The sequence below is a fragment of the Oryx dammah genome, unplaced genomic scaffold (assembly GCF_014754425.2).
Source record: "Oryx dammah isolate SB20612 unplaced genomic scaffold, SCBI_Odam_1.1 HiC_scaffold_11163, whole genome shotgun sequence".
Lineage (NCBI taxonomy): Eukaryota > Metazoa > Chordata > Mammalia > Artiodactyla > Bovidae > Oryx > Oryx dammah.
In genome coordinates this window covers 3,628,372-3,651,771 of record NW_024080556.1, presented here as the reverse complement: position 1 = coordinate 3,651,771, position 23,400 = coordinate 3,628,372, and positions in this window count along the sequence as shown.

Genomic DNA, 23,400 nt, shown 5'->3' with positions numbered 1-23,400 from the left:
GAAGAAGTTGGTTTCCCATTTTTTAGACATGAAGTATTGAGACTAAAAAAAAAAAATGTATCTGCCTCTGTGTTGCATTGCCTCTTTTCTTTCTTTTTTTTTTTTTCACCTACCAAATTTATTGTAAATACCGTATCTTCCATAAGGAGATACAGTGTTTTCTATGGTACTAGATTAATTATTTATTTAATATCAAGTATTTATTGAGCCTCTACTCTGCCAAACACTGTGCTAGACCTTGGGGATTGTAAAGAGAACTGTCGACAGGTTAGATTGATATCCTCTTGAATCTTGTTAATTCATGAGGGAAACAGACAGATGGTCAATTACATTCTAGATTGGTAAATGCTATGATAGTGGAAATATAGGTTCTAGGCGAATATATGGAGGGAATTTTAAAGAGATTTTAACAATCTCTTCTCTCCTGTGGGATCATATTCCATCTGAATAATTCTGCTTAATTTTTTAAGGAACTTTCGATAGATCTACATCATTTGCTAAATACCCACCATTTCTTTTCTATAATAACTTTGCTTTTATAGATAAGTTTGCTTTCATTAGACCCCAACTTAGCATGTCAGTCTTTTAAAGTCTCTTCTGTAAGCATACTGAGTTTTTCCATGTACACATTCATTAATGTGGAACACTTTGCTCTGCACCAACTGCCAAGTGATTCAATGCTATTATTTTTCAAATGTCTTCATAAGGAGCTGATACTTTGATGAGTTTTTCTTTTGACTCTGAGCAGCCTTTTCCAAAATGCCATGAGATAGCAGTGTTCCAGAGGTAAATATAAATATCAGGCTCACCAAGGAATTACTCCACAGTCCTGAACCATTATGTCTGATGTTCCTCGTTATTTACCATCAGTATATCCCCATTTGTAGCCCAGTAAGCAGAGACACAATACTCATATTTACCCCTACGATCTCTTTATCTCAGAGCACTTGGGAAATGAATAGGTATTTAGGGTTGTATTAAACTCCTTCAGGGTAACAACTGATATAGGTTCCAGACTATTTTTGCTAATGACATCATTACTTTTTCATATCATTACTTTCCTTTTTTAAGCTGCCATTTAACAAATCATTTTCTGTATCAAGTACTTTTACAAGCATTGTCCTAGCAACCATGCTATTTAGGTATATTTGTATCCGTATATTTTAGAAAAAGAAAGTGAGGTTCAGATTGATTTATAACTTGTCATCCAGCTAGTAAGTGGCAGAGAGAAACCAAGCTGTGATTCCAGATCCCCGGACTCTTTTGCAGTAGACCGTACCACCTCCCTGCATTAAGTAATCTCAGATTTGCCCAGACCCTGAGACCACTGGAACCAAGGCTTGCAATGAACGTGCTATGTGTCCTCTTTCCCCAATGGCTGGGGTATTTAATTAACATTTTACCTGTTTGAAGTCAAAATACCCAAAATGCAATCTTGGATACTTGTACTAAGACTGAGTATATTCTTTAACCTCCATCATGGATTTTAATGAATGACCCAGCCTGCCAGTCTTCTTTCTGGTCTTTGTCCCTTCATTGCCACCCACTTAGAACTACGTATCTGACTCTCACAATACTGACTATTGATTATATCAGCACATCCATGACACCAGCCACCATACCCCACCTTCAGTATTAGGTTCACTGAATACCACTGAATCATACCCAAGCCCAAGTTGCCATGTTCACTGTGATTTTGATTCTTGTCACCTTCCTTTGGGACTCCTCCTACAGCTAACCCTAGCTCCAGCAGCATTTATCCTGGTCTTGCTCTCTATTTCACCCTGGCATGCTAACCAGAAAATAACAAAACCATTGCCAGGTTTATTTAAGTTTTAAATGGAAGTAAAAAAGAAAATGTATATTCCACCTCAGATTGCATTTTGTTGCTAAGATTTTTCATATAACATTTTTTCTATGTCTTTCTCTACCTTCAAATGAAACCTCTTTCATATTTCCACCAGATTTGCATTTCTGAAGATTTATTTCTACTGCACCATGAATATGACATTTTTAGAGTCTGATGTGCAGAGTCCATTACAATTTGATCAGAACTTAGTATATGTCAGTCAGGTGGGCATACTCCCTAGCTTCTCCCACTCCAGCCCACTCAAAGCCTTTTGTCATTTCATTGCACTTACCATTCATGCCCTTTATTATTCTCTCCCATGCTTATATAATTTTACCCATCATTTAAAATCCCTGATTTATCTCCACTCAGAAGTCCCCCCTCTCTATGATCAGCACACACTAATCTCTAATTCTTATAAATATGGAATTACTATCTGTGCTACTTCTTAAAACATTTAGTTTCTTAAAACATGAACTGGGCCATATAATTTTCCAAGAAAACATTTTTGATGGCTTTCCATTGTATTTAAATCAAAATTTAGTCTCCATGTCACTGGCTCCAAGTCCAAGTATAATCAGGCCCCTGTCTGCATACTCTTTGCTAAGTCTTCATTGATTGGTTCTTTCATTAAGAAGTGAAAGGGGGATTTAAAATTCCAAGAGAAAGAAGTCAATGAAAATATTCTAAAACCTCGAATAGCCAAAGCAATCTTGAGAAAGAAGAATGGAACTGGAGGAATCATCTTGCCTGACTTCAGGCTCTACTACAAAGCCACAGTCATCAAGACAGTATGGTATTGGCACAAAGACAGAAATATAGATCAATGGAACAAAATAGAAAGCTCAGAGATAAATCCACACACATATGGACACCTTATCTTTGACAAAGGAGGCAAGAATATACAATGGAGTAAAGACAATCTCTTTAACAAGTGGTGCTGGGAAAACTGGTCAACCACTTGTAAAAGAATGAAACTAGATCACTTTCTAACACCGCACACAAAGATAAACTCAAAATGGATTAAAGATCTAAATGTAAGACCAGAAACTATAAAACTCCTAGAGGAGAACATAGGCAAAACACTCTCCGACTTAAACCACAGCAGGATCCTCTATGATCCACCTCCCAGAATTCTGGAAATAAAAGCAAAAATAAACAAATGGGACCTAATTAAAATTAAAAGCTTCTGCACAACAAAGGAAAATATAAGCAAAGTGAAAAGACAGCCTTCCGAATGGGAGAAAATAATAGCAAATGAAGCAACTGACAAACAACTAATCTCAAAAATACACAAGCAACTCCTGCAGCTCAATTCCAGAAAAATAAACGACCCAATGAAAAAATGGGCCAAAGAACTAAATAGACATTTCTCCAAAGAAGACATACGGATGGCTAACAAACACATGAAAAGATGCTCAACATCACTCATTATTAGAGAAATGCAAATCAAAACCACAATGAGGTACCACTTCACACCAGTCAGAATGTCTGTGATCCAAAAATCTGCAAGCAATAAATGCTGGAAAGGGTGTGGAGAGAAGGGAACCCTCCTACACTGTTGGTGGGAATGCAAACTAGTACAGCCACTATGGAGAAAAGTGTGGAGATTCCTTTAAAAATTGCAAATAGAACTGCCTTATGACCCAGCAATCCCACTGCTGGGCATACACACTGAGGAAACCAGAATTGGAAGAGACACATGTACCCCAATGTTCATCGCAGCACTGTTTATAATAGCCAGGACATGGAAACAACCTAGATGTCCATCAGCAGATGAACGGATAACAAAGCTGTGGTACATATACACAATGGAGTATTACTCAGCCATTAAAAAGAATACATTTGAATCAGTTCTGATGAGATGGATGAAACTGGAGCCGATTATACAGAGTGAAGTAAGCCAGAAAGAAAAACACCAATACAGTATACTAACACATATATATGGAATTTAGAAAGATGGCAATGATGACCCTGTATGCAGGACAGCAAAAAAGACACAGATGTGTATAGCAGACTTCTGGACTCAGAGGGAGAGGGAGAAGGTGAGATGATTTGGGAGAATGGCATTGAAACATGTATAATATCATGTAAGAATCAAATTGCCACTCTATGTCCGAGGCAGGATATGGCACGCTTGGGGCTGATACACGGGGATGACCCAGAGAGATGTTGTGGGGAGGGGGGTGGGAGGGGGGTCCATGTTTGGGAACGCATGTACACCCGTGGTGGATTCATGTCAATGTATGGCAAAACCAATACAGAATTGTAAAGTAAAATTTAAAAAAAAAAAAGAAAATATTCTTACCAAAGGACAGTTGCAATTGCTCTTCCTGTCACACTCCATCTCTGTCTTAAGAGGGGAAGATAAAATAAGATTGATCTGTGGTTCACAGGTCTGTGCGGTAGCATCTTCCAAAGGTGGAGTGGAGTACAGCCTTACTCATTCTTTTATAACCCAGATGAACTGATAGCATTGGTCTACAATTACTGTTTCTTAAGTGGTACACTAAGGAGGTAGGTTTTCACCATTTTCTAACGTCATAAAAACACAAATCAACAAGGATACATACTTTTTTTAGAGAGAGAGATAATGAAATATAAGACCTTTGTAAAACAATACATACTTAATTTTTCTTCTTTTATGCTAACTTTAACAAACTACTCATGGAAAATGCAATGGCTGGATCTTGTACTACTGTGGTCTAAGAACCAAGGTCAGTTTTCCAAGCCCATCACTTCCCAAGTTACAAAGGAAATATAATATAGCAAGTACTCCACATTCTTTATGTGCAAGTAGAATAAACCATGAATCTTTATCCTCATCTTATGTCTCTGGCCCCATAGTGTATTAAATCCACATTGGCTTCCTTTCTGTTGCTCAGTGCTGCTGCTGCTGCTGCTAAGTCACCTCATTCGTGTCCAACCCTGTGCGACCCCATAGACGGCAGCCCACCAGGCTCCCCCGTCCCTGGGATTCTCAAGGCAAGAACACTGGAGTGGGTTGCCATTTCCTTCTCCAGTGTATGAAAGTGAAGTCACTCAGTTGCGTCCGACTCTCAGCGACCCCATGGACTGCAGCCTACCAGGCTCCTCCATCCATGGGATTTTCCAGGCAAGAGTACTGGAGTGGGGTGCCATTGCCTTCCCCGTCTGTTGCTCAATAGGACCAAGCTATTTCCTGCCTCAGATCCTCAGTTTTTTCATAACTGATTCTTCTCTCCTTTAGGTGTGTCAGTTTCTCAAGCAGACCTTCATAGACTACCCAGTTCTGAAATGTGCAAAAGAAGTTTCTTCTTTAATTTCTGTTTTGGCAACCTGATTCTTTAACAGAACTTGTCACAATTTTAAAAAATTTATTTCATTCATTTGTCTCTTAAAAGCTTTTTCCTACTGGACTTTAGGCGCTCCGTGAAAGCTGATCATGTATGTTTTAGTAACTATTGGGCTCCTAGTACCTAGTGCAATGCCTGGCACAGAATGCATAATTAATAAGCATTTGTTAAACAGATAACTCCCATTTTCAGTTTTAATTACAGTAGTTATTTTTATGTGCCTATGTCTTGATTCCTCAGTGATCTATATTACGTTTAAAGAGAGAGCATCTAAAACCTCTTGATCAGGGTTTACAAGTACCTGTTGAATTATATGCTTTATTTATTTGTTTGAATTTCAGTACTTCACACTCTCTTTTAAACTGGTATTTAATTACAACCTTGGTTGATATCTTTTGGGAGCCTCCTAAAAATTAAATTTAACTATCAGGGGAAGATGTAGGTATTTTAGAGCTTGGTGCTCATATAATTGGGGGAGACCTTTTGAAAAAAATTATGTAAATTAAGTACTAGTCCTTAGGAGGGACTTGTATAAGTGAAGGGAGCCTAAAATTTAAGCTGAATTTAGTTCCATCAAATCTGCCTCTGTTAACGGGATTGAAATCTTGATTGCAATATGTTTCTTCTTGCACTGTGTCCAGAATTTGCAGGACATAATATGGTATTTGAGCCACACACATCTCACAGTTTAATCTGTCTGACTTGATGCAGCCTCACCCGCTCTCTCCTCTCCCATTGCCTTTGTTTACTACAGTCAACTACATGCCAACTGGATATCAGTTTGAGAAACGAACTTCACCAAGACAGCTGTTAATACACTGATAATAATTCAGTGATGTCAGTAGTTAGGTTGGCATTGCTCCTATTTCAAATTGGCCTGAAAAATCTCATTCTTTCTCAAATCTTGCCCAAACTCTCAAGTTTTCTATTTTTTTCCTTTTAACTATTACTCTCCATCAGAAATTGCCATATATTTTATTGACAATGTAGCTGTTTTTTTTTTTTTTCCTCATAGAACTTGAATTTCTGAAGAGGAAGGGGAAGACAAATACATAGCAACCACTATACTATCCATGTGATTTCATTTCCTAGCTACTCTCAGTTCTTGAAGAAAGTTTCAGTTTTACTGATGAGGCAATAAAGTTAAGGGGGAAAATGGGACTATACTAAATATGTCACTAAGAATTAGAGTTTCTCAAATAAAATTCCCTTGCAGCTGCAGAGGGGCAGTCCCCTGCCCTGCTGCCCATGTTTTAGACCAGTGAATTATTGGTTTTCGTAGTAAGCTGAAGTTCAGTGGGTCTAGACAGAGTCTCTGCCAGCTGTGAGGCAATGTTTAAGTTAAAAGATCTGTCTTGGAGATTGGGAATATTGAAAAATAGGTAAAGAAAATAAATGTCTTGAGGGACATTCACTTATAGAGAGCATATTTGTCCCAGATGAATACCTTGCTAGCCTAGAGAAATCCAGAGATTAAACCTCCGAGGCAGCAGCTTAAGAATAGAGTAATGGAAGTGATGAAAACAAAAGGGAGAAGGGAGGGACATAATTGGGACACACAAGGCTTTGTGATATTTTGGGTTTTGAGAGGAATCCCTAGGTAAGAAACAACATAGTGGGTTCTGTTCATGTATTCAACATGTAATCATACCTATTACATGCCAGGCACCTATGCTCAACAATAGGAATGTAGCAATAACTAGGACAGGAACATATGATATAGAAGGAAATAAACACACTTTAAAGTGTGCACTATTAGGGGTTATACAGTACAGTGGTCTCGCAAAGGAATAACTGACTTTTTACTGGGGACATCACAGAAGAGCATCTCCTGTGCTGACCGGTGACATTGTTGACTGCTCATCTGGTTGAATAGCAACATACAAAAGATGGCAGAGGGGAAAGAAGGAAAAATCCCAGGTCCATGACAATTGCTTTGAGCTGCTAAATTTATAACTTTGGAAGAACCTGCCTCTGGACATCTTAAAAACTGAAATAGTAAGGCTGAGTTTACTGCCTAAATGAAGGACATATGGCAGAGAAAGGGGTTGAGGCTTACTTATTGATCTGGTTGATATATATGGTGGTGGTGGTTTAACCACTAAGTCATATCCGACTCTTGTGACCCCATGGACTGTAGCATGCCAGGCTCCTCTGTCCATGAGATTCTTCAGGCAAGAATACTGGAGTGGGTTGCCATTTCCTTCTCCAAGAGATCTTCCCGGCCCAGGAATTGAACCCAGATCTCCTGCATTGCAGGTGGATTCTTTACGGACTGAGCTATGCGGGAGACTGATGTGCATAGTAGATGATAACTTCTCAACTGTTTTATTACCTGTTCTCTTGATGACATTAATTAATGAATTCTACATGAATAGCACTTTGCCAACAAAGGTCCTTAAAGTCAAAGGTATGGTTTTTCCAGTAGTCATGTACGGATGTAAGAGTTGGTCCATAAAGAAGACTAAGTGCTGAAGAACTGATGATTTTGAATTGTGATACTGGAGAAAACTCTTGAGAGTCCGTTGGACTGCAAGGAGCTCAAACCAGTCAGTCTTAAAGGAAATCAATGCTGAATATTCGTTGGAAGGACTGTTGTTGAACCTAAAGCTCCAATACTTCGGCCACCTGATGTGAAGAGCCAACTTATTGGAAAAGACCCTGATGCTGGGAAAGATTGAAGGCAAATGGAGAAGGGGGTGGCAGATGGTGAGATGGTTAGATAGCATCCCTGACTCAGTGGACATGAATCTGAGCAAACTCCAGGAGATAGTGAAGTACAGGGGATAGTGAAGTGTGATATAATCCTTGCAGTTGCAAAGAGTTAAACACCACTTAGTTACTGAACAACAACAAAAACATAAATAGACATAATAGAAATTTTTGCCTGACTTCAAATGTTGATTGTCTTCTGATACTGCCCTCTCCCCATTTCTAGAGTTGTAACACAGGACAGAATGGCTTCCTAAATCACAATGAACTTAATATGTTTTTTGGACCTGACTTCAGACCTCTCTGTTGGCTTGGATTCTCTGGTTTCAGCTTCCACCCCAATCCTAGCTTCTTCTCCCACACTAGTTTACATAGTTGAAGTCGTAGCATAATTTACTCCAACTCTTACCCTGTGGAGATGAGTATGGATTTGGAGTAGGATGTGAAGTCTCCAGGGAGAGAATGTCACAATATTTTTAAAGCCTAGACTTTCTGAGTTCTGAAGGTAGAGTGTACAAGTTTTAGATTGTAAAGGGCTAGGATTCTAAACCTACTATCTTTTTGACAACCATTATCTTTTAGAAGTGAAATAAACTTGAATATTTGTGAGAGGAAGCCTGTAGATGGTAGAGAAATTTCTTGAGGGAAGACACTGAGAGGAAGGAGTCAATAAAACATGAAAGAAAGAGTCCCAAGAGTCATAAAGCAGGGACCCATATCCCACAATTATCCACAGTCAAGAAAAGACCTAGACTTATGGGACAGTGGTAGAACCACTGTGAGGGGCATAGTTCTACTGCCAGGAAGCCATGTTATCCCCAGAGAGCCTAGATTAGACTAGAACCTGGAAAGGCTGCCCGTCCAGTAGAAATGCATTTGCTTAGCTTCCTAAATTTGGGGAATACCCATTTTTAAACATGAACTGTGAACTTCCAGATGTTCAAGCTGGATTTAGAAAAGGCAGAGGAAGCAGAGATCAAATTGCCAACATCCAGTGCATCATCAAAAAAGCAAGAGAGTTCCAGAAAAACATCTACTTCTGCTTTATTGACTATGCCAAAGCCTTTGACTATGTGGATCACAACAAACTGTGAAAAATTCTGAAAGAGATGGGAAGACCAGACCACCTTACCTGCCTCCTGAGAAATCCATGTGCAGATCAAGAAGCAACAGTTAGAACCAGACATGGAACAACAGACTGGTTCCAAATTGGGAAGGGAGTATGTCAAGGCTGTATATTGTCACCCTGCTTGTGTAACTTATATGGAGAATACATTATGAGAAATGCTGGGCTGGATGAAGCACAAGCTGGAATCAAGATTGCCGGGAGAAATAGCAATTATCTCAGATATGCAGAGACATTAATTTACCAACAAAGGTCCGTCTAGTCAAATCTATGATTTTTCCAGTAGTTATGTATGGATGTGAGAGTTGGACTATAAAGAAAGCTGAGCACCAAAAAATTGATGCTTTTGAACTGTGGTGTTTGGAGAAGACTCTTGAGAGTCCCTTGGACTGTAGAGAAATCCAACCAGTCCATCCTAAAGGAAATCAGTCATGAATATTCATTGGAAGGACTGATGCTGAAGCTGAAACTCCAATACTTTGGCTACCTGATGTGAAGAGCTGACTCATTTGAAAAGACCCTGACGCTGGGAAAGATTGAAGGCGGGAGAAGGGGATGACAGAGATTGAGATGGTTGTATGATACTAGTGACGCGATGGACATGAGTTTGAGTAAACTCCAGGAGTTGGTGGTGGACAGGGAAGCCTGGAGTGCTGCCGTCCATGGGGTCTCAAAGATTTGGACAGAACTGAACTGATTGAACATGTTTAAATAGCTGTCTATAGAAGTTCAAACTTTATTCTTGATAAATTTTCTAATATCTGATCATTTTCTTCTTTGGAATCAAGGCAGAGTTAGAGCTTACATATGGAATAGTTATGAGGTAGAAGGAGGAAGAACTATCTTTTCATTTATTCATTCAAAAAGTAGTAACACCAACTATGTATCAACCATTTCTAAGCGCTGGGGATACTAATGTGAACAACAGAGAGAAGTGCTCTGTCTTCATGAAACGTATACTGTAGTTGAACAAACAGGAAATAAACAACTAAACAAATAAAATAACTTCAGAATGTGAAGTGTGCTAGAATAGAAAAAACAGGATGAGTTTTAAACAGAAACAGTAGGAGGAGGATAGGATAGAGTGGAGGAAATATTTTAAATAAAGGGATCAGGGAAGATTCTTAAGAGAGGTAAAATCTTTGGCCTTGGTAAGACCTAGGAATAAGAACTGAGACTGAAGATTGTGCATTAGGAGAAGTTCAGATTTTAACTGTATAGTACAACAGAACGTCATTGAGGAGTTTTAGGCAGGGGCATGTTGTGATCTTATTTACATTTTTAAATAGTCAGTGATACAGGGACAAATGTTGAATTTAAAAGTTTTGTTAGGCTGTTGTTGTAATAGTCTGAGTAGCAAATGTCTCTTAAGGTAAGTAATTAGTTAAACCAATAATGAGAGCTGTTGGAAAATACCAGAAAAGTTTATTCCTTTGTTTTAATAAGTTAAGTGTTAGTTCAAGTAAAATTTCAAAATTGCATGTGTGCTAAAAAAAGGTAAGAATACCCAATGATGTTAATTCTATTCAATGGAAAGGATCCAAAAGTTTAAGGCTAGAAAAAGAAGAAATAAAATTCTTATTATACAAAGATCATTTGATTATCTTAATAGAAAATCTAAAGAATCTATAAATGAACTATAATTACTGATAATAGAAATGAGGAAGGTTGCTAGATTCAAGACCAATTCCCCCAAATTGGTTGAGAATCCCACTGTGTACTCCTCAGAAAGAATAGAAATAAGTAATTTAATAGATTAAATTTTATAAGGAATCAAGGCATTAAATTTTTAAAGATGAGCAGAAGCTTATAAAAATAATTATAAAACGTTGTTGACAATTTCCTATACAAATGGAGAACATACCATGTTCATGAGTAAGAAGACCCTCTTTTGTGACATTTTCATCCTCAAATAGATCTTGAATATTCTTTGAAATTCTGATCAAGATCCAAACAGGATTTTGTTAGTTTTAGAAAATTGAAAAGGTAATTTATGTAGAAGAGCAAAATTAAAAAATAATAATTTTAAAGAAGGAGCAGTAGGAGGAAGGAAAGGAGAGACCTTTTCTACAAAGCACTAAAACTTATTTTAAATGCATAGCAGTTAGGACAGTGTGAGACTGATACAGAAACAAATAGGCCAATGCAACAGAACTGATAGCCCCAAAACTCTATATATTCACCAGTGGCATTATAAACTTGGAGAAAGCATGGACTATTCAGTACACTGTGCTGAGACAAATGGATATTCACATAGAAAAATAGAATAAGATTAGATTCTTATGTTCAAAGATAAATACTAAGTTGATTAAAGACCTAAATAAGTTTATGAAAAGATGCTCAGTCTTGCTAGTAATCAAGAAAATACAAGTTAAAACAATAATAAAATACCATTTACTCCCATTAAATTGGCAAAAAGTGGAAAAGTGACAGGTATTCATATGAAAGAGGAATTATCAGGAATGCTCATAGTTAAACTGATAGTTAAACTGTTTGTGGTTTAGAGAGCTCTGGTACTTCAGTCCCCTGTGTCTCAGCACAGAAAAGAATTCAGTGAGAAGCAAAATGATAGATAAAAATAAATTTATTAGAATAGGACTCTTGTGAGGCTTACACGTGGGCAGGTGAAAAATACCACACCCTGAGATCTTGGCTACAGTTTTATAATCAAAGGAAAAGTGGGGAGGGTGAGAAAAACTTTTTTGTCTTTCTTGAATAGATGTCATGCTTCCATCTTCAGCTCCTCCTTCAAATTGGGCAAGGGAGTTTTCTTGTCCCTTTATGGTCAAGCTAGATGCAGAAATTAATTGTTTTTTATGTATACAGAGAGCATGTCCTATGGATCATTAATTTACAGAGCTCACTGGGCAGGATGTGGGTCTCACGCCATCATTGTTTTATTGTTTGGGGGCATGTCACATGCTTCTGTTGCATGGTTTTGTTGCTAAGCAAGCCTGCTTGGTTTTGTGGTTAAGCAAACCTACTTTTTTGAGTGATAATTTACAGGGGTCTCCCCTATTTTTCTGTTTACAGTTCCCTTTTGTTGTGTTTTAGTTGCTAAGTTGTATCTGACTTTTTTGTGACCCCATGGATGATAACCTGTCAGGCTCCTCTGTCCATGGGATTTCCCAGGCAAGCGTACTGGAGTTGGTTGCCATTGCCTTGCACAAACAATTCCCTAGTGGGATTAACTAACCACCTACTTTGTCCCTTTACTCTGACCCTATCAATAGAAGGTTAAATTATATAAAATAGTATTGGAGAGAAATTTGGCAGTATCTATCTTGGGCCCCAAAATCACTGCAGATGGTGACCGCAGCCATGAAATTAAAAGACGCTTGCTCCTTGGAAGAAAAGCTATGACCAGCCTAGACAACATATTAAAAAGCAGAGACATTATTTTGCCAACAAAGGTCCGCCTAGTCAAAGATGGTTTTTCTAGTAGTGATGTATGGATATGAGAGTTGGACTATAAAGAAAGCTGAGCAATGAAGACTTGATGCTTTTGAATTGTGGTGTTGGAGAAGATTCTTGAGAGTCCCTTGGACTGCAAGGAGATCGAACCAGTCAGTCCTAAAGGAAATCAGTCTTGAATATTCATTGGAAGGACTGATGCTAAAGCTGAAACTACAATAGGTCAGCCACCTGATTCGAAGAACTGACTCATTTGAAAAGACCCTGATGCTGGGAAAGATTGAAGGCAGGAGGAGAAGGGGACAATAGAGGGTAAGATGGTTGTATGACATCAGCGACGTGATGGACGTGAGTTTGAGTAAACTCCAGGAGTTGGTGATGGACAGGGAAGCCTGGTGTGCTGCAGTCCATGGAATCACAAAGAGTTGGACACGACTGAGTGACTGAACTGACTGACTGAGTGACTGAACTGTCTAACTGAGAAGTACACCTCAAGGCTCAGCAGTTCCTTGTTAGGTATATCATAAAGAAACTCTCGAATATGTACATAAGAATGTTGCACAGGAATGTTCACAGCAAGATTGACTGAAACAGAGGGATATTGCAAATTACATAAATTTGAGCAATAGAAAAATGGATAAACTGAACTATACAGGCAGCCCTTTGTGTCCACAGAAGATTGAATGTATTTGGGGAAAATTTTTTAGAAAGTTTCAAAAAGCAGAACTTGAATTTCTGGTGTGCTTGGGTTTCCCAGTTGGCTCAGTGGTAAAAAATCCACCTGCCAATGCAGGAGACATTGGTTTGATCCCTGTATCAGAAAGATCCCTTAGAGAAATAAATGGCAACCCACTCTTGTATTCTTGCCTGGGAAATCCTATGGACAGAGGAGCCTGGCAGGTTACAGTCCATGAGGTCACAAAAGTGTTGGACATGATTTTGCGACTAAACAATAGTAAGCAACCATTTACATTGTATTTACAGCTATTTACATGTATTTACATTGTATTAGCTATGACAAGCAATCTAGACTTGTCATGTTAGGTATGACAAGCAATCTAGACTCCCATAAAAGTACATGGGAGCGTGTAGTCTCAGGTTATATGCGAATATTATGACATTTTATATGAAGCACTTGAGTATATTCAAATAGTGGCTATATACATAGTTGGATAAAGAGGATTGAAATTTGGAAGGATAAACAGAAAGCTTGAACTTATAATGTTTTACTTCTTTTTAAAAAGTCTTAAGCAAAATAGGAAAATATTGCTTAAGCAAGCTAAGAGGTGGTTGTGTTTGGTGTAATATTTGTGAATGAAAAATGTTGCCTGCCTTATCAGTAAACAAATGATGTTGCAGTCATCACACTCATTACTCCCGCCCCCAACAATGAGCCCTGAGGGAACTCATGTTGGAAACCAACAGGCTCCCCACTACCAAGCTCTCAGCCACTCAGCCACTCACAGTGGTACACCCTGATGGGACTCAGTATACTGACTCTAAATACCTAAAGTGAAAGTGTGAAAGTTGCTCAATTGTGTCCGATTCTTTGCGACCCCATGTACAATACAGTCCATGGAATTTTCTAGGCCAGAATACTGGAGTGGGTAGCCTTTCGCTTCTCCAGGACATCTTCCCAACCCAGGGATGGAACCCAAATCTCCTGAATTGCAGGCAGATTCTTTACCAGCTGAGCCACAAGGGAAGCCCCTAGGTACCTAAAGTTCATATCAAAGGAATAATTTCAGTGGGCCCAGACTGTTGCATCTTCCTGTACATGGAAAAGTGCTAAATTCATTAACTTGAGATACCTGGTTTACTTTAATGGCATTTTTTTTTTAACATACTAGTAAAGTAATGCTCAAAATTCTCCAAGCCAGGCTTCAGCAATACGTGAACCGTGAACTCCCTGATGTTCAAGCTGGTTTTAGAAAAGGCAGAGGAACCAGAGATCAAATTGCCAACAGCCGCTGGATCATGGAAAAAGCAAGAGAGTTCCAGAAAAACATCTATTTCTGCTTTATTGATATGCCATAGCCTTTGACTGTGTGGATCACAATAAACTGTGGAAAATTCTGAAAGAGATGGGAATACCAGACCACCTGACCTGCCTCTTGAGAAATCTGTATGCACGTCAGGAAGCAACAGTTAGAACTGGACATGGAACAACAGACTGGTTCCAAATAGGAAAAGGAGTACGTCAAGGCTGTATATTGTCACCCTGCTTATTTAACTTCTATGCAGAGTACATCATGAGAAACGCTGGACTGGAAGAAACACAAGTTGGAATCAAGATTGGCGGGAGAAATATCAATAACCTCAGATATGCAGATGACACCACCCTTATGGCAGAAAGTGAAGAGGAGCTAAAAAGCCTCTTGATGAAAGTGAAAGAGGAGAGCGAAAAAGTTGGCTTAAAGCTCAACATTCAGAAAACGAAGATCATGGCATCCGGTCCCATCACTTCATGGGAAATAGATGGGGAAACAGTGGAAACAGTGTCAGACTTTATTTTTGGGGGCTCCAAAATCACTGCAGATGGTGACTGCAGCCATGAAATTAAAAGACACTTACTCCTTGGAAGAAAAGTTATGACCAACCTAGATAGTATATTCAAAGGCAGAGACATTACTTTGCCGACTGAGGTCCGTCTAGTCAAGGCTATGGATTTTCCTGTGGTCATGTATGGATGTGAGAGTTGGACTGTGAAGAAAGCTGAGCACCGAAGAATTGATGCTTTTGAACTGTGGTGTTGGAAAAGACTCTTAAGAGTCCCTTGGACTGCAAGGAGATCCAACCAGTCCATTCTGAAGGAGATCAACCCTGGGATTTCTTTGGAAGGAATGATGCTAAAGCTGAAACTCCAGTACTTTGGCCACCTCATGCGAAGAGTTGACTCATTGGAAAAGACTCTGATGCTGGCAGGGATTGAGGGCAGGAGGAGAAGGGGACAACAGAGGATGAGATGGCTGGATGGCATCACGGCCTCGATGGACGTGAGTCTGAGTGAACTCTGGCAGTTGGTGATGGACAGGGAGCCTGGCGTGCTGCGATTCATGGGGTTGCAAAGAGTCGGACACACTGAGTGACTGAACTGAACTGATGTTCCAACAACCTGGTCCCTGTTGCAAAAACCTCTGTATATCCTAACTCCTCTTTTACCTCTTTGGAGATGTCCCCAGCAGTCCTTCTTATATTTAAGAAGCTGCTTCCTGGGCTTGAAGTCCTCAGAAAGTCTGTCAAATGAAACATAATTCTCAATTTGTTGACATATTCCTAATTGTTCTTTATGCTTATAATCTGTGTTTTAAAGGCATGTTCTTTATAGAAGTGGTTGATAATTCTAGTGGCAGTCAGGAGGTATGAATGCTAGAGGCATTTCAGAGGGGCTCTGGCACTTGAGACTGATGACCACACATTCCAGGAAACAGACTCACTCAGAAGAACAATGCAGATAGTGGAGTGCGGTTTATTACACCCGCGGGCCCAAGGCAGAATCTCCTCTTAGCCAAGGACCCCGACCAGCATTTGTGAAAATCTTTTATACCCCATGTGTACGTGTCCGAACCCACCACCCCCAATTCCTTGAGACTTACATAAACCAAGGAAAATACAATCCCAATAACCCCCTCATTCACGTGCTATGTGCTCATGTGCTCAACAGTCAAACAATTAGCCAGTAATCAATAAACCCAAGGTTACACTCTAATAGATACAGAAAAATTTATGGCCTGTCTGGAGGAAGGGGTGATTAGTGTATGTTTTCTCTTAGGCGATGAGTAACCTAGATACGATCTTCAGGATTCCTCTGTCTGGAGGGGGTCTTATCCTTCTGTTGTTTTCATAGGCACTAAACACAGAGTTCAGAATCCATTGGAAAGGTGGCCGAGCATGATCAGCATGAACAGGCCTAAGACTGAGTCCAGGCCCTATGAATTCCTTCTTCAATGACCTCTTCAAAGTGGGTGGCTGCTATCCAGCCCCAGTTATCTGTCTCCAAGAGGGAACTCAGACTTTGTGTTGCCATATCTAATTTTTCCAGAGACATCAATAATCTGAAATTTTTAATGTGAAATGTCTTGATTTTTAAAAGTTGGCAACTAAATTCAAATTAACTAAACAAAGTAAAATGAAACACTATGAGGGTCCAAACCAAAGGAGAAAAAATTGCCTGTGTATTGAATTCAGCCCCACAGGTTACTAGTCTGCCACCACCTCTGCTGTGGGCTCTTATATTGCAATCTATTTGTGTGTCAAACGCAGGCAAAATATTGTAAAGTCTTTTATTGTGAAATATGTTATTCGTGTGAAGAAGGTGAAAATGTTCCAGGGCTCTGCAGAAAATGTGTACTAACCAGACTCCCTGGATCCCTGCAGAGAGAAACTTTGGCTGTGCTAAGGGTGATTCTTAGCTTCTTGTACACTTTATAGTCTGCAGATTCTTCACTATGAGGACCTCAAAAGAGAAGCAAGACTTTTCCATTGATTCCAAGACTGCATCAGCAAATGCCAGACCCAGCAGGCCCTTTCTATTGTATGTTAAGTCTCCAAACAGCTGTAAATAGTTTGTGCCAAGATCTCTAGGAGTATGACAAACAAATAACATTTTACATACCCCAGGAGGCCAATTAAAGCTAGGAGACCAAAGATCACAATCTGAATAGTCACCACATCTCTCAGTGCTGATGGCCATGTTGCTTTTTTTTTTCCTAATTTCGCCTCATCATATCCATAGGTTTTGGTTTAATTTTTAGCAGAGTGTTTTGAACTGGATAACATTTTAAAAGAAACTATTGCCTAGATGTCTAGTCCGTACATTTTCTTATCAACATGTTCTCATGTGAGTGAGTTATGTACCTTCTTCTTATAGATTACCCAGTCCATTGAAGAGTTGGATCAGTGTATTCTTTGGACAGACACTGCAGTTATTGAAACCTCCTCAAAAGTGCTGAAAAAACTTTGTTATAGCGATCATTTGTGAAGCCATTTATGGGGATATATCATGCAACTTAATTCACCAGATAATCATTCCCTCTTAAAGGAACTTGATTCTGTTTCTGTATTGACAAGTCTCTAATATTTTTAAACTCTTAATACAGTATTTTTGTCTTTAGACTAGATTCATATAGTAACATTTTGTAATGTAGTATTAGCTAAATGGAGTTGCAACAGCCAAGTGGGGATAAAATGAACTAATGATTATATGATGTTCTCATGCACATTTATATCACTGACAGATGCTATGATGCCTTAGAGACAATTGGTGTAAAAGGACATCCACAACAAATTGGGAGTGTGTTATACTAAAAGCAGGAGCATGTAAAAGAAAATGAAGAATACTGATGTAGAATCCTGCCAAATGGAAAGTAATTACAAAACTAAGGATGAACCTAACAATTTTTAGTCTGTGAATAAAAGTTTTTATTTTTGGCTATTATACACAATGAAAGGTAATCAAATTCGTTGAAACTTTTAAAGAACTAAGTTCTCAAATTGACTACTTGCATTATTTCCAAATTAGTATGGTTTTTCATTCCTTTGTATTATACACAATTTTTACCTACATTTTTATCCATTTAACATTTGTTGCTGAGTAAGTCTCTTGAAAACCAGCTGTATGTAGAAATTCAAAAATGACAGAGTTGGAAGATATCTTACAGGATAAGAAAAATTTTTTCTCTCACATATATATGTTGTTAACTTAAAAAATCATCACAACCTAAGAGTTGAAAGTTATGTTTTATTTGGTGGGAATTTTTATGACTCCAGGCTGAGAAACAGCATCTCAAGTAGCTCTAAGTGAACTTTTCTGAAGAGATGGGGAAGGAAGTGAGGTTCAGTTCAGTTCAGTTCAGTCTCTCAGTCATGTCCCACTCTTTGCGACCCCATGAATCCCAGCACGCCAGGCCTCCCTATCCATCACCATCTCCCGGAGTTCACTCAGACTCACGTCCATCGAGGCCGTGATGCCATCCAGCCATCTCATCCTCGGTCGTCCCCTTCTCCTGCCCCCAAGCATCAGAGTCTTTTCCAATGGGTCAACTCTTCGCATGAGGTGGCCAAAGTACCGGAGCTTCAGCTTTAGCATCATTCCTTCCAAAGAAATCCCAGGGTTGATCTCCTTCAGAATGGACTGGTTGGATCTCCTTGCAGTCCAAGGGACCCTCAAGAGTCTTCTCCAACACCACAGTTCAAAAGCATCAATTCTTTGGCACTCAGCCTTCTTCACAGTCCAACTCTCACATCCATACATGACCACAGGAAAATCCATAGCCTTGACTAGACGGACCTCAGTCGGCAAAGTAATGTCTCTGCCTTTGAATATACTATCTAGGTTGGTCATAACTTTTCTTCCAAGGAATAAGTGTCTTTTAATTTCATGGCTGCAGTCACCATCTGCAGTGATTTTGGAGCCCCAAAAAATAAAGTCTGACACTGTTTCCCCATCTATTTCCCATGAAGTGATGGGACCAGATGCCATGATCTTAGTTTTCTGAATGGTGAGCTTTAAGCCAACTTTTTCACTCTCCTCTTTCACTTTCATCAAGAGGCTTTTTAGCTCCTCTTCACTTTCTGCCATAAGGGTGGTGTCATCTGCATATCTGAGGTGATTGATATTTCTCCCGCCAATCTTGATTCCAACTTGTGTTTCTTCCAGTCCAGCGTTTCTCATGATGTACTCTGCATAGAAGTTATATAAGCAGGGTGACAATATACAGCCTTGATGTACTCCTTTTCCTATTTGGAACCAGTCTGTTGTTCCACGTCCAGTTCTAACTGTTGCTTCCTGACGTGCATACAGATTTCTCAAGAGGCAGGTCAGGTGGTCTGGTATTCCCATCTCTTTCAGAATTTTCCACAGTTTATTGTGATCCACACAGTCAAAGGCTATGGCATAATCAATAAAGCAGAAATAGATGTTTTTCTGGAACTCCCTTGCTTTTTCCATGATCCAGCAGTTGGCACTTTGATCTCTAGTTCCTTTGCCTTTTCTAAAACCAGCTTGAACATCAGGGAGTTCATGGTTCACGTATTGCTGAAGTCTGGCTTGGAGAATTTTGAGCATTACTTTACTAGCATGTGAGATGAGTGCAACTGTGCGGTAGTTTGAGCTCTCTGGCATTGCCTTTCTTTGGGATTGGAATGAAAACTGACCTTTTCCAGTCCTGTGGCCACTGCTGAGTTTTCCAAATTTGCTGGCATATTGAGTGCAGCACTTTCACAGCATCATCTTTCAGGATTTGAAACAGCTCAACTGGAATTCCATCACCTCCACTAGCTTTGTTCATAGTGATGCTTTCTAAGGCTAACTTGACTTCACATTCCAAGATGTCTGGCTCTAGAAATTTACAACAAAAGGCAGGTAGTCTGAACATCAGTATGGGAAGATGCAAGAGTCTAGGCTCACTGAAATCATTCCTTTTATATGCATCTCAGCTGTCTGGGGCCAATATCATGTGTTTTTCACATCCTTCCCCACCTCCCCCTAGCTCCTCAGTGCTCACCGTAGGGAGTGGCTTCAGCCTCATGGCTGCCAGATAGCAGGTATTGTTCTTCCTGGGTACTGTCAGGGCTCAGAAATTCACATTTGAGGGGCTGGAATTGCTGGCGACTGTGACATCCTTGTTTAATGATATGACAGGAAATACTCCATTTCTCAATGTAATTCATACTAGACAGGGATTGTTGGCCAATCTATTTTTTAAAAACACAAACATAACAAACAGAAAATATCTGTACGTATGTTGAGAGACTGTGGGAAAACATATGGAATATAGTTAGGAGTGGAAACACTAGCCTGGATGATTCAGGGAAAATAAACCACTAATGAGGAAAAAGACCTATCAACACACATTAAATTCCCTTTATACAATTTTATAGACCTGTTCTTTATTCTGTTGTTTAGAAGAAAAGATAAGTCCTCACCTCCTTTTGCTATTTTTTGAAATGATGAAGAATTATCAGACTGGTAATAATTCGGCTCTATGTTGTTAGTCAGGCCTTATCACAAAGGAGCCTTAAAAGGAAACTCAGCCACCCTCTTTTGCCTTGTTAATGCCTTTCACTCTTCTACCTTGCAAACAGAACTACAATTTTGAGTAGCAGTCCCCTAGCACCAGGCCCAGGGGATAATTTATTAGTCTCTACAAGGAATCTTATTCTTTCTTGGCCTACAAGTAAGCATTGCTACCAGTTCAGGAAAATGAGACATAAAGAGAATCTCCTTGGCAAAAATGAGTCTCTTTTCTGCCTGTCCTCTTCCTTGCTGCTTTGAATACTCTCATGTAATGCTATAGCCATGTGATTGTGGACAGAGTTGGGGGCACAGAAACGAAAAGAATTCCAGAAACATTGACTAGCATCCTGATATTGTTGAGCATTTGAGGGAACTGCCTAATCTCCAGATTTCTTATTAAGTGAGAAAACAAACTTCTGTGTTAGACCACTCTAACTTGGCCTAAAACTTACAGCTAAAAGCATTTTAAGTAATGCATTCCACATGAATAATTACACTTAAAAAAAAAAACCAGAAACAATAAATAACAAATGTTGATTGAGTCATTATATGCCGATCCCTATTTTTTCCATTCATATTTTCACTTATGCCTCACAATAATCCTATGAGGTTTACTGTCATTATCTTCATTTATCAATAGGGATGGTGAGATATGAAAAGATTCAAGATATAACTGGTAAGTGGTAAAATTAGGTGTTTATACTCCAGCAGTTTTGTTTTATGGGATTGCCATTTTGAAATTTTTATAGATCAGCTTTTTAAAAATTACCTGTATTTGAACTCAGGTAAAGAAAATGATTGTAGATGAAATTTGTCAAAAAAGAATGATCTCAGGTAATGAAATCTAATGGAAGCATCACAATGTGTTCGGTAGTTGTTGCTCACTCCAGTCTGTGTTTGTTTTGTATTATTGCTAAAATGATGCTGTGATTGTACAGGTTTGGGACTTCATTGTTAATTTTTGGTATAATATTTTTAGCAGAATGGTGCCTTATATTCAGTAGCACTGTTAGGGGAAGCACACTGACTGAAACCGCCCACCCTGGCCAGGCACCATAGTAACCATTTGTATGCGTTGTTTTAGGACAGGAGGTCCTGGTAAGGAACACAGAACTAATAAGCCACCACCAACCAGAAGAGTTCAGGAAAGATCAAAAGGAGACACCACATGTCTGACCACCTCCCAGAATCCTTCTCACTGGCATCCATATTGGCTGAACAAGGTGTGTACCACCAGGAAGGACTCTTAGTCATGATGATTGGCTAAAGACAACCTGGAAACTAATCCTATCACCATAAAACCTGAGACTGTGAAACATGTGGCAGAGCAGTTCTCCTGGGTCCCCTTACCCTACTGCTCTCCACCCAAGTGTGCTTTCTCAATAAAATCTCTTGCTTTGTCAGCACGTGTCTCCTTGGACAATTCATTTCTGAATGTTAGACAAGAGCCCAGTTTCAGACCCTGGAAGGGGTCCCCCTTCCTGCAACAACACTAAATCTTAGTAAAGCACAGATACATGGAAATCTTTCACACATTCAACATGTAAGCAAAAACAGCTATTATTTTAACAAAAAATGATACCAGATTATCTCAAATACAAGTTAACGGGAAGACTGACAAAACACTGAGTTAACTAACACTGGTGTTGAATCAATGGATTTTTCTTTTGCTTGTAGCTAGCAAGCAGGAAGCAAGGAAATGTTGGTTTTTTCAATACCAAGCATATGAATAGCAGCCACCACCAATGGGGGCCACCACCAATGGGGAGTGGAGGGTGGAAATTGCATACTTGGGGAATAGAAATTTAGTACCCAAACTGATTCTCTGTGTGCTTCCAATGGGTCTTATAAGAAACCTAAAATTTAAAGACATGATGCAAAACCACATATTGGGCAATCATTCATGCATAGTCTTTTGAATGCATCAGCAAATATATTTCTATCAGGAACATAAAATTTATAAACTGTAGTTTTCTTTTTTCTTTAATGGTTCATTTACTAAGTTGAATTTATTTTGGCTTTCCCTAGAGTATTTGCTTTTAAAATTCATAAAATTCCTGCCCCATTCTTGTGTTTAGACCTCATCAGTACTTTGATAATAAGATGGTATATTTCCAGACTAGGTTTTATTTCGTTTTGGCTTAAATATTTCCTCTTTATAGAACTGAGTTTATTAAAAATAATTTTTCTTTTATTAAAAGATCATGGGGAAAAAGAGAGAGGAACAGATTGAAGGGGATGTGACCTTTTATAAAAATATTGATAAAACAATCAAGCTCGAGCTTAACGTTGACTGGAAAAAAAAACACAATGTAAAAGCTGTGAGTTGAGTTTTATTCAGTGTCTTACTGAGGACCATATCCCAGGAGATAGCTTCTCAGATTGCTCTGAAGAACTTGTCCAAAAAGATGCAGAAGAAGCCAGGATATTTATGTGATTTTGACTAAGGAGTGCATACAATCCAACATACATCTTTGTAGAAAGTTAGTGCTGGCCATAAGGAATAGATATCTCAGTTACTAATTTTATTGCTTTTCTGAGTATGGGAAGATGCAAGAATCCGAGTTCATAAAAAGTTTCTTGAAATATATATAATTATCTAAGGGCTTGTTTGTCTGTTTTGCCAAAGCTCAGAGGGGCCTTATCCTGTTCTTTGTCCTGAATTCAGTGAGTACAGTAGCCAGTGCTGCTGCTGCTGCTAAGTTGCTTCAGTCATGTCTGACTCTGTGTGACCATATAGGTGGCAGCCCACCAGGCTCCGCTGTCCCTAGGATTCTCCGGGCAAGAACACTGGAGTGGGTTGTCTAGTGACTTAATCCTTATAGAACAGGATGGTGAGTGACATTCTCTGTTTTACATTAACTTATTTTGGAATGTATATTAATTTTTTGAAAAATTTTAAAAACATCTTGGAGTACCAAAGCCACACTCATTAATATCTTAAAAT